The following is a 13121-nucleotide window of genomic DNA, read 5'->3' as shown; positions in this document are numbered from 1 at the left end:
GAGCTTAGGTATTGTGTTTGATTATTTAACGCTATTGGTAGTCACGAGGTAAGTTACCTAGGAATAAACTGGGTCAGTTCCTCCAAGGAAAAGTAATTTCCAGTCATAGTATTTCCAGTATAGAAGAGATGGTACCCCAACAAAAGAGCATCTAGGGCAACTTTAGGCCCAGAGAAGAGAATGGCCTCCTCATTTCTCTGACCACCCTTGTGGTGTGACAATCTTCCTGACTTTGACAAGTAAGTCTGATCCTGGAGTCTACCCAAAACTTGCTAGTTAGATATTGCTCTTGCAAGTCGGCAAGCAGACCAGTATTATGAAGGGGTTGGTCTCTGGATGTGAACATTCTTCACAGTTTTCTTTGCTAGGCTTGATTTTTCCTGCCTTTAGGCAGGGAAGAAATCACCAGGACATTTGCAAAAGTGCAGCACCTTCTGATATGTGTGTTGGCACTGCCACATCTGCCCTGCTCTAGTCAGAAGGATACAGCACAGACACACACTCGATACCTGGACATTTGCTTTAATTAAGGGAAAGGCTAGAATGCCAGCCAATGTTACACACACACACACACATACCACACACATACCACACACATACACACACACTCACACACACACTCACACACTCACACTCACACTGACTCTCCAAACTCTGAGTTAAGGACTTTTCTTCAAAGGCTACCCACAAGTGACAAAGGCATGAAGACAGGTGCTTTCCTTCTTTTTTTAATGATAGATAAGGAAAATGTGGTATACATACAAAATGGAGTATTAGTCAGCTCTGAGGGAGAACTCTCGTTCATTTCATTTGCAAGACAATGGAGATCATGTTAAGTGAAATACTTGAAACTCAGAAAGGCAAATGTTGCGCATGTTTTTCACATATGTAATTTAGGTTTACTTTTGAACTAGTAGAAGTAGAAGGGGCACTATTTGAAAGAGGAAGAGAACTAGCAGGAGGGGAAAGGAGGACAGATCTTTCCAAGAGACATCATTCAACCCACTCTTCCCATGTATACACTGGGGATACTGTTGGTGCTGATTACAAGGGAGAGCAAAGCAGAGCACAGATCCCACAGGACTTGCATTACACTCTGAAAAGACAGTTAATAAATGAACGACTCCATGACATATAAGATCAGAGAGTGAGTGACAGGGGCTAGGAAGGAAGGTCAGAAGATTGAAAATGCTAGGAGCTGCTAGTTCGGTTTATTTGTTTTGTGTGTGTATGTGTGTGTGTGTTTGAGTGTGTGTTCATGTGTATGTGTGTGCATATGTGCTTGAGTGTGTGTTCCTGTGTGTGTTCATGTGTATGCGTGTGTGTTTGAGAGTGCATTCATGCAGGCATAGGCAAGGAAGCCAGAGGTCATTGTGCGGTGTCTTCCTCAACAGCTCTCCATCTTACTGTTTGAGGCAGGGTCTCCCGTTGAACCTAGAGCTCACTGTTTTAGCTAGACTAGGCCAACAAGCCATAGAGATCCTCTCGCCTCCACCTCACCTGTGCTGGGATGACAGGCACACGTGGCCACACCCAACTTGTTACATGGATGCTGAGGATCCGAATTCAGCTCTTCCTTCTTGTTGGGTAAGTCCTTCACCCACTTTACCAACAAACTTGTCTCTCCAGCCCCCAGGAAGCTTCTAATTTTGATAACATCTTCAAGGCATGTCTTCAAATCAATATAACATCCAAGGCCTGAACCACAAAAGCAAGGCCTGGAGAGGTTGGGGAGACAAGCTAATCACACACACACACACACACACACACACAGAGAGAGAGAGAGAGAGAGAGAGAGAGAGAGGAGAGAGAGAGAGAGAGAGAGAGACAGAGAGAGAGACAGAGACAGAGACAGACACAGAGACAGAGACAGAGACAGAGACAGAGACAGAGAGAGAGAATGAACTGTTCTAAACCTGTTTCATTGAAGAGGACAGAGACCGAGGGAGGTTTTTACTCATTGGCCTAGGTTTCCCTCACAGGAAGCAGTGGACTCTAGAATTGAAACCTAGGCTCTCCATCCTCTTACCCAACTTTCCGATGCTGTCTCTGGGCAGTGGATTCTGTTATCAGCTCTGCTTAGGACCCACAGCTATACTTTTCCCAGTATAGACACTGAAGCCCAGACAAGACAAAGGACCTCTTTAAAGGCATAATCAGGGTTGAGACAGGTTTTGTGTCTCCCCATCTGAGGAGCATTCCATTCTGGCCAGTCATCCTGAGCTCTGTGAGAAGCTGGGCTTGGGAGTCTGCTGCCCACATAAAAACCCAGGCATGAGAGGATATCTAGAAATACTTTTGCTGTCAGCACTGGGTGACAGAGAATGCGGGAACATACCCCAGCACTGGGCTGTTCAACCATATCTTGGAGAATATAAACTTCAAGTCAGACACCCCCTCCCCCTTCCCTCAGAGCCTGGTTAGCAAATCCACTGTTAAGGATGCCTGCTGCTGCAGGGTTAGCTGAAAATGGTGTGTTGGTGAAGGCTCCTAACAGCAGCCAAGGGAGCAGGACATTCGGTGGGGCTTATCTGTTCCTGTCACCAAAAATGTGCCAAAGCCTCAGCAGCTCCCACTGAGACAGCCATGAGATGGCCCAGCCAGATGACATGCCTCGGTTCTTCTCCAAGGAGGCCCTGAGCCAAATAGGCTTTTCCAGCTCCAGATGCTTTCTAATTAAAATAAAGGCCACGCTGTAACCTGACTTTGAATGGACAAAGTTTCCTTGGTAGAGTGTGACTGTACAAGTTCACCCTTTTCCCACTACTTTTCACTGAGCAACTGAACGTGTGCAACTAATAATTTATGGCTTCAGTCACATGGCAGCAAGAAGCAGGAAGGGTTAAGTGACTTATGGAAGGTCACTCTACCAAAGAAAGCCTCTTTTGTTCCCACATTAACCTAGTCTGTGTTCTACCGTTTGCTGAAACATGGCAAGGAGGTCAGATTCTCATCACTCAGAACAATTGAGCATGATGTGGTGGTCTTATAAACCTGGGAATTCACACTCTTCCTCTTGCCCCAGAAGGAATCTCGTAAACTCGGAGTTTCTGTATCAGTTGTCCACTGCACTTCCCTCCTCTGGAGATACAGACAGCAGGATGGAAAAGACTCTTTTATTTGTATCCTGGTCAGGGAGAGTGGAGATGATTGGGGAGGCCTATTTGGAGACAAGTGAACTTCACCAGCTTCTGTCTTGGACTTGCTTTGTCTAGAATTCCAGCACAGGAAAGGCGGAAGAGGCCAGGCGGCAGTGCAGAGCTCTGCCCAGATGGGATTTCCTTACTTCTCTTTCTTGAATCTGAGCCAACTCATCCATGAACAGAGCAGAAACAATGGGCTGTCCATGGGCTAGGGACAAAGCCTGCTGATCCTAGTTCTCAGAGGTAGACTGTGTTCCTGGGTGATGACTGAGATCGCCTGCCTCAAACAGTCCCCCACTATGGTTCTCCACATACTAGGTAGATAGTGATGGTGGCCTACACCATCATCAGGTTTGTCTGAAGTTCCTTGGCTAAAAAATGAGGACAAGTAACATTGTTTACCAATCCCCTTTTTCTCCCTCAAGTATTCACAAACCCCTTGTCCTGTGGACCTTTTCATGGGAGCAGAGTTTTTTTGCCAAGATCTGAAAGACTGTTGGATCAGTATTGCTAGCTGTAAAAACAAGAAGAGAAAGATGTGAGAAGCCAGTGTGGGAAGTCATGTTCTGGGTTTCTTCCATGCGCACAATATAGTTCCTTTTATAACCTGGAAGTTCCAAAGCATTCATTGTGGTCTATCCTGGGGCACAGCTATGCAAAACCAATGTAGGCCGTAGAAAAGTGTTGAGTCTAGTCGGTCACTGTTTGAGAAGCCCTGCTGCTATTTCTTTTTTCTTTTCTTTTTCTTTCTTTTTCTTTTCTTTTTTTTTTTTTACAGCTCTGAATTACCCATTTCTGTGTGCCACACAAGCTTGTGGGTCATGGTGGATACAATTAAGGTTATGGGATGAATGCTGTAAGAACCAAGTTTGATTTTTTCTCGAGACCTTTCTCACTTTGGCCTTCTTTTATTGGTCCTGTGGGTTTTCTTGTTTGGATCTGTGAAAGACACATACTAGCATCCCCCACTCTGTACTCTAACCCTCCATTACATTCACTTTTTATATAATTTTTTGCAATTATAATCATATTATTTCCCTCTTCTCTTTCTTCTCTCCATCCCCTCCCATGTGTCCCCCTCAAATTTATGATCTTTTTTCTTTGTTCTATGTATATACAGATATAGATTCCATAGATAGATACAACCTGCTCAATTTGTGTAGTGTCACTTGTATGCACAGGATTTCCGTTGCATCCTTGAATAACCTTATGGATGGGGTTTTCTAGACTTGGCAAAAATGAAAAGTATCCCCTTAGATCTGTTTCAAAATTCTCAAGAGACTCTAAGGTATTAAGATGAGAAATGTATTTTAGAAATTGGAATATTTTATATACTTTATCCCAAAGATAGAATCCCTGCAGGAATATCCATAACACTAGGTCCCTTTGGGTTACTTTAAGGTCTTCCCATAGCCATTAAATTTGTGAACTGTCACAAAAGGTTCAGATTGTGAGTGGCTCCCAAGTAGGATATTGGACCAACATTTTGGTGTCTAAGGCAAAGGTCTTGTGCTTCCTTCCATGGGGAGTTGAAATCATATCCAACAGATGTGTAGCTCCAAAAAAAAGCAAAGGATAGAAGCCTTTGGAGACAGCTGTCTACTGATCATTTTTCCTTTCACCTCTTGGAGAGATAGAGATTGTATGGATAATGCTTCTATGCCCCGCATTAGATTACAGTGACATTTTCTCCTCATTCATAGGAAAGTAGAAGCAGATAAAGAACATTCGATGATTGGTCCACAGGACCTAGGTCTGTTCAACTGTACTCATTGGGCTCTCATTCTGGAATTAAGACAATCTCCCCTCCATAGGTGTGGATCAAATGCAAATGTAATTGGATAAAGAGGTAGTGTCAAGTTTACCATCCAGAAATCTGCATTATCAGTAAATGCCTTTTCTCTGCTTAGGGAGCTTTCCTTACTTAACAGAATTTGGGAACCAGGGTAGGCTCTTCATTCTGGGCCACTCTTGCTTGGGATCACTTGGTCCATCAAACTCCATTTGCAGTATTTAGTTTAGGGGCCTATGATAAGGATTCACGTGAAGGCAGTGGTGGATTTTATTTTACTTTGTCTTTAGTTAACTCTGTTGCTTGTTTGGTTGTTTTAATTACATTTATTTCATTGGAGAGGGTGATATTTGGGTTGTGTGCCATGGCACATGTTGTGGAGGTCAGAGGACAACTTGTGGGAGTTGGTTCTCTTCTTCCACCACGTGGGTCCCAGAGATCAAACTCAGGTCATCAAGCTGGCTAGCAAATGCTTTCGCCCACCAGGCTATCTCACTGCCCCCCTTCGGGGTTGAGACAGAGTCTCGTCGCTCTGTAGCCCAGCTAGCCTGGAACTCACCCTGTAGCCCAGGCTGGTCTCAAAACTCATGGCCATTCTCCTACCTCAGCCTCTTGAGTGCCAGGAATACAGATGTGAGCCACCAAATCCAACTATAGGGTAGAAATTTTTAGCTGGAAAAAAAAATGGCCACAGAAGGATTGATAATTCTCTTTCTCATTTTTATCACAAAAGTTTCTTCTCTTTTTCATTCCCACCATTCCCATTCTTTCCTCTCCCTCTCCCTCCCTCCTTCCCACCCACCCCCCCTTATTTTTTTAAGAAGTTGCCCTGCAGAGGCTCACCTAGTATAATTCCAGCAAGTTCACAGCCTGAGACATTTCTCTTTCACATACCTTTTCCCTGTCAACGCTGATAGGATTCCCCCAAAGGGTGGTTTCAACTTAAACAGACACAGTGAGGGAAGTACACACCCTTTCGTGGCTTACACAAAGACTGTGAGCCTCACCATAGCTCTCAGAAAACCAGAGTATAGCTGAAGGAGCCTCCAAAATTATAAGACCACAGGGGAACGGGGCAGGGGCAGGGGTAGATGAAGCAAGGCAGCAGGACATTCACTAATGAGGAACAGTACACCAGCTCCAGTCTCTGGACTTCCAAACCTGCCTTCCATCCTCATTCCCAGGAGTTATCTATTACAGAGCACTCTCCTGTAGCTTCTTCTGCACAGTAAGCAACCAGCCCCTTGCCTCTCTGCTGTTGTAATAGGAATTGTTTGTTTGTTTGTTTGTTTGTTTGAAGTGAAAGTATCTTCCAGGGTAGCACTCATGACTCATGAATGAGTTCCTTGCCTTCATCATAATCATGAGTTTTTAACTGAGGTTTTTATTTAGGAGGGTTATACTCTCAGGAGTACGTGGACCTGGCTTTAAGCAGCTGCTTTGACCAGAAGCACCAGCCCATCACTGAGCAACAGTACTGAGTACTGGCTGAGTACTGAGTGAAGCTGCCACGAGCTGCCCCCGAGACACCGTGTGACATGTAAATAGAAGGGACACACAAGAGAAAACTCAGGATTCTCATGCCTCTGCAAACCCCATCAGCTAAGGCCTTGGGGCAACCCAGAGATACCATGTCCTCCCCCTTAGTGGACATAGGAGTATAAGTCTTGGGACTTCTCCTCAAGATCATTAGTGATCTTGAACCTCCCCCTCAGGACATGGCTGTCCATCCTGTCCTTCTGTGCCTCTCATGGTAGGGTCGAACCCTCTAATGGTAAGGTAGACTCTATCAGAAAGGACTGTGGACGTTTGAATGCTTCAGCTGAGAAAGCGATTTGTTCCATGGGTTCGGCCTCTCTGTTCTATTTCTTGAGCATATACTCTTGCTAAGCACTCCATTACATGCTGAGGATACGCGTGTGAATGCAACAAATGGGTCCACAGTCTGATGAGAAGATAGAAAAGACATGAACATAACTCCTGCCACCAAGCTACATCACTTTCTGTCCTCTTACTCATCAGTTTCTCATGTCCTAAATTCCACCAACTGATTCAACACAGTTTTGTGTAATGCGTGGGGTCAGGGTAAGAACTCTCTTAATTCTGGAGACCAGGCCTTTCTGAACACAGCATGAGACCACTTTTGCTTTTTGCTCCACTGGCTACATCATCTGTTGATATAAACAGACTGTCAATAGAGACCCCCACATCCTTTTCTTTTCCTTGTCTGTCAGTAAGCCAGGTTTCTACTATACTGCTTGTATAATTGATTTTCAGACCAAATCCACTGAACTTCACATTTCTTTCTGTAGAGTTTCATTTTGCTAAAATACTCTTGCCATTCTAGTCTGTTTAACCACTTGGCACTTCACCAGGGTGGAAAACACTTCGCGTGTTGTCGCTCATGGGAGGCCTGTCCCTTTTTGAACATAGAGGAGGAGGAGTGGATGTAGGGGGTAGAGGGGAGGCTGGGGGTGACAGAAGGAGAAGAGGGAGAGGAAACTGTGATAGGGATGTAAAATACATAAAATTTTTAATTAACTAAGTAAAAAGAAAATACTTTGCAAAATTTGCTAAGAAGCCTATGGATGAAAGTTTTAACATTGGGCTATCACAGGCAAAAGTTGGAAGTCTAGTAAAATCAGACCTCAGCCTGTCAGAGGAGTATCTTTCTGTAGGATTGATTACATTTGTTTTTAAGAAATAAGGAGGCCGGCTAGTCATTATGCTTGGTGTGGAGAACTGCTTGCTAAGCATGTAGCCTTCGCAGAAAGACCTGAAAGTGCTAGATGTGAGCTGAGGCAGAGTTCAGGAACTTCGAAATGCACCGTTGATGTCCTCAGTCTAGTGATAAAGAGAGGGAGGGAGTTCACATGCCAGAGTCTCCAGACAATAGGACATTACTGGAAAAGATGCCCGAAACTGCCATTCCTGACCTGAGGTATGAGAGCTATGACGTCCTTGTCTTGTTTACATGGCAGGGCTGGGAACTAAGCTGTGACTTAGTTCCATTGGAAAACAAAAGACCAGTCAACAGAAAACTGCTCCATGGAGGCCAGTCCACAGAGGGCAGGGGATTTTGGGCGCTCTACTCAGGACCTGGAGTTCATTGACATTGAACTCAGCTAAGCAAGCCGGAGAATCTTGCTGAGGTCAACAGCCCTGACCTCCTCTCTCCCTACCCTTGTGCCCAGCCAAGCCCACCTTCTTAAGGTTCGGTTCTCCAAACCTGAGTGGAAGATAGGCTGCCTGACTGCTAATCATTCTTGGAAGTGGCATGCTATGAAGTCTGCAAACATTTTCTGCAAACATTAGCCCAGAAGAGTTGAGCTGTTGACTTCTGGGAGCCAGGAGGCTGGAGGTGGGAGGGGGTTCAGGAGGCATTCCTCAAGCATGAGGCAGCTGCTTCCCTTTGCCTGCTGGATCTCTCTGACTGAAGGTCAGCAGGGAACCATTGTATCAGGGACAGTCCCCAAGTAGAATGGACCACCCAGGGGAGTTGAGCCTTGCAGAGCCATTTCTCAGGTGAATATTCAGGGTTGTCTGAAGGCTCCCAGGTAACATGCGCTGAGGCTTATTGTTAAAAAGAACGAAAAATCAAAAAGGCCTTCCATCTGCCGCCCAGCCAAACTTCGCTTGCACACATGTTTTCCAGAACCCGACAAGAATGTGTTTCTCGAGGTGGGGGTGGGGTGGGGAGACCGGAGTGACAGTTACATTAGCCATATGCAGGGCCATCCTTAGCACCTCAGCATTTCCTGGACTTGGGTACCCGCCCCTTGTGAACCCAAGCCAAGGTTCTATCATGATCCAGGGCATACCCCAAGACTAAGAACAGGCTAGCCTAACTCAGAGGAGAGAAAGGGAGACCCCGGGGAGAGTAGCCGGGCTGCTAAGGCCCCTGTTGTAGCCCAAACCCACTCACAATTCTGGGCCTTGTCTTCTGCTTCCTGGCATCTCCAGCTCCAACCCCAATAGATCCCCCCCACCCCCGCCCGCCCCGCATTTTCCTGTGTCAAGCAGTTTCCTCTCTGCCACAGTAGATACTGCTCCCTCTGTTGCCAATGCTTGTTCTTCCATATATCTCCACCCTGATCCCTACTCCAACTTCAAGGCTCCACTCTAGTGCTACCTAGCTCAGAAAGGATCTGGGCTTTCTCCACTGTGAAGCCACAAAATGTTGTGTTTTCATAGCGTCTCACTCTTGAGAGCCACAGCTCCTGCTTGCGTCTAGCTGTCTGATGCACATGGTAGGTGTTCGCATCCTCGGTGTGTATCACTGCTTAGACTGACCAACTCCGTAGTGTTCTTGGTAACTTGATTTCATCAATGACAGAACTGAGAAGCTGAGAGGTAAAGTACCTCACCCAATATCACACAGCTAGGGAGCGCTGAGGCCTGGATTCGAACCTAAGCTGGAAACTGAACTCATTGCAGGCAGATGAGTCAAATCATCCCTAAATCATCATAGCAAGCACTTTGGAATTGCTAGGTGTACATAGTAGAACCCCTTGAGACCACTAAAATCGTGAAAGAGGAGCCCAAAAGACAAGAAGGATCAAGAAAACAGCCTCTAAAAGCACTCTCCTGACTACTCTGTGGATAGGTGCTTGGGATGAGGTCCCCGTGGGTCAGCTCCTCCCCACCCTCCTCCTGTCTAGGGAGCACCAATGGCCTATATCTTGCTTTGGGAGGCCATCTCTGGGAAGGTTTTCCCAAGTCCTGACCCATTTGCACCACTGGGCCATCCTGCATCACCGCCACCCAGTGCAGACCAGGCTACTCATTTGGTTTTGGTTAAAGACAACAATGTGCTCTCTGCTCACTGGGGAAAGTGGGAGGGGTGGGAAGGGGCTTGGCTCCTCTTTGGAGAGCTTGCACTTAGCCCATATCAGGGAGATTGAGAAAAACCAGAAGACATTAAAAAAAAAAAAAAAAAAAAAAAAACCTTGAAAAAAACTTGCCTCATCTCAGAAAATTCTGTCTTCAGCTTTGATGCTTTCCCTGTATGGGATTCTGGTAGGAAAGTGTGAGCTAAACTGGGCAGTGGTGGCACACACCTTTAATCCCAGCACTCAGGAGGCAGAGGCAGGTGAATCACTGCGAGTTCAAGGCCAGCCTGGTCTACAGAGTGAGATCCAGGACAGCCAGGGCTACACAGAGAAACTCCATCTCCAAAAAGAAAAAAAAAAGAAAAGAAAAAATTTGAAAATTTGAGCTGGCCATTAGGACTAAATCTAAACCTGTCACCTCTCCTTCCCATGGCCTTTTTGATGAGACAGAGGGGGAGGGGAGAGAGGGAAGGATGGAGAGAGAGAGAGAGAGAGAGAGAGAGAGAGAGAGAGAGAGAGAGAGAGAATGATACCTGGAATCCGGAACACTGAATTGAGCCTGGACATCCACATCCAGAGCAGCTTCTGCTGTGGGTATCAGAGAGAACTTGCCAGGCTGGTATCTCAGCCCCGTTGCTTGGTTACTCACCTGGAAAATAGGAATAGAAAGAACACTTGCCTCTCAGGGCTGAATCACTTATTGAAAACAGCTCCTAGCACTGCTATCATAACTCTTAATTCTTACATCAGCTAGCTCATAGCCTTCAGTAATTCTTTTCTTTTTCCTTATCAGTCTAATTGTCTGTAAGAGAGGGGGTAGGGCATGGTCCTGAGGGTCCCTCGTTTCCCACAACACTATCCTTGCTGCTTAGCTGCAGTTTAAACTTTGTTACAGTATCACAAAGTTGACTAAACAACTACTAAGGGTTACCTAGTTTGGTCTGTATTGTGAAACCATTATAAAAGTGGTTTTACCAACTCACTGTTTCATCAGCAGAACGGAGAGCCCCATCTTCTGTATACCCTCGCAGGTACTGCCAGCTAACTTGTTTTACCCATTCTGAGATACACATTCTCGACCACAGCTTTCTCTGTGTAGCCATAGACATGATAACACACAAGTATCCTTGAGATTGATCTACGAGCCACACGCAGATCTTTGAGAAGAAAAACACTCCCAGCACAGCCTCTGCAGTAGACACCAAAACTGAGAGTGAAAAATATCCAGGGGACACATTTCCAAATTGGCTTTCTAACACTGGCTTCTCCAGAAGAAAAGCTATAGTGTGCTAAAAAGCTTTTAGAAAAAACCAGACTTGGGAGCAAAAGAGAAAAAGTGGCTCTAACCTTAATCCCTGTGTGAGCCATTGTTTTAATGGGCATAGGAATGAGAATTGAATAAAAGTGGCCACCCACCCAGGGAAGCTCCAGTGGAAGCCAAGGGTGTGAGTGCCACGTGGTTAGTGACCCATAGCACTTTTCATAGCAGCTTTATGGGCATATGATTCACCTACCATAGAATATTCGCAAAGTTGTGCAACCATCGTCACTGATTCCAGAATACTGTCATCACTCCACAAAGAATCCCCATGCCCATTAATCAGTCACTCCCGGTCTCTCCTCCCACAAGCTCCTGGCAAGCACTAATTTTCTTTCTGGCTTTTTTAAAATGGATTTGCCTATGTGGACATTTCATATAAATGGAATCATAAAGTAAGCTGGCTTTGTGATTGTGTGCTTTCACTTAACATTATGTTGTTAGGGTTTGTCCATGTTGTGCTACGTAGTAGTACTTCATTCCTATTTATGGCTGAATACTATTTCATCATCTAACTATCCCATTTTGCCTGTTGATGAGCATTTGAGTGCTTTCTGTTGGGAGCTATTGTGAATAATGTTGCTATGAATATCCATGCCTAAGTTTTTGTGTGGTTGTGTTTTCAAATCTCCCTGGAATTGCCAGGCCATAGGATAACTCCATATTTAACTTTTTGGGGACACTGCCAAACTCTGTGTCTAACAGCTGCATGATGTGACAGCCCCACTGACAATCTAGGAGAGTGTCTCTTTCTCCACATCCTTGCCATTATTTGTTATCTTTCCATTCGCTTTTTAAAATAATTTATTTAACTTTATGTGCATCGGTGTGAGGGTGTCGGGTCCCCCTGGAACTGGAGTTACAGACAGTTATGAGGCGCCATGTGGATGCTGGGAATTGAACCAGGGTCCTCTGCAAAAGCAGCCAGTGCTCTTAACCACTGAGCCATCTCTGCAGCCCCATTTTCCTTTTTATTATAGGCATCCTAATGAGTGAGAAGCAGCCTAATGATGCTTTCACTTGCATCAGTCTAATGTACTGTTGGTGCTGCGTGTCCTTTATGTGCTTATTAGGAATTTGAATATCCACTTGGATTCTCCCTCTGATCCTTTTTAAATGGGTTATTTTGTCTTTTTATGTTAGGATGGAGTTGTAGGTGCTCTGTATATGCTCTAGATACAAGTCTTGTACCATATGTACGATTTGAAATGTTTTCTTCCTGTTCTGTGGGTAGTCTCCCCACTTTCTTTGTTGTGAGCTCTGAAGCACAAAAGTTCTTAAAGTTGATGAGATTCCATTTACTCATTTTTTAGAAAATTGGTTGCCTGTGCTTTGGGGTCAAAGTTGAGAGACCATTGTGTACTGTAAGGTCAGGAAGATTCTTACCCATGCTACTTCTAAGCTCTGTAGCCTTAGCTCTTGGATTTAGACCTTTGATGTAGTTTGAGTTAGTTTTTGTGTGTGGTGTAAGGGAAAAGCCCAACTTCATTCCTTTGTGTGTGACTATCTAGATATTGATAATAACCCCATTTGTTTAAAAGGCCATTTTTTCTTTCCACTGAATGGTCTTGACACCCCCATGAAAGTAAATAGATAATAAATGTGATGGCTTATTTCCGGCCCACAGTATTGCTAATTGACAGAAAAGAACAGTCAAATATGGAGTGCTCACTCTTCACCTCAATACCTTAGCCCAACTCACCGGAGGCCTCCTATCCCTCCATCTGGATTGTAGAGAAAAGGACACTGCCCCGGGCCATGGCCATCACGGAAATTATATCCCATGACTCAGGGAGGAAACAAACCATGGAGAAATGGTATGTGTGTTTCTAGAGGCAATCTCCCTTCTCTGGAAACTTCCAGTTCATTCTAGACCTCACTCTTCTTTCTGAGCACTTTGTCCTGAGCTTAAACTCTCTTTCCGCCTTCTCTATCAGCTGGGTACCGCACTGCATGTTACCCACTCTGTGCTGAAGGTAGAGCTAGAGCCCAAGGTTTCAGAAACTCCTGTTTCCCCCAAATGTTCTTGCTTCTCC

The sequence above is a fragment of the Peromyscus californicus genome, unplaced genomic scaffold, assembly GCF_007827085.1.
Source record: "Peromyscus californicus insignis strain IS unplaced genomic scaffold, ASM782708v3 Scaffold_10__1_contigs__length_136768540, whole genome shotgun sequence".
NCBI lineage: Eukaryota > Metazoa > Chordata > Mammalia > Rodentia > Cricetidae > Peromyscus > Peromyscus californicus.
This window is presented reverse-complemented; position numbering follows the sequence as displayed.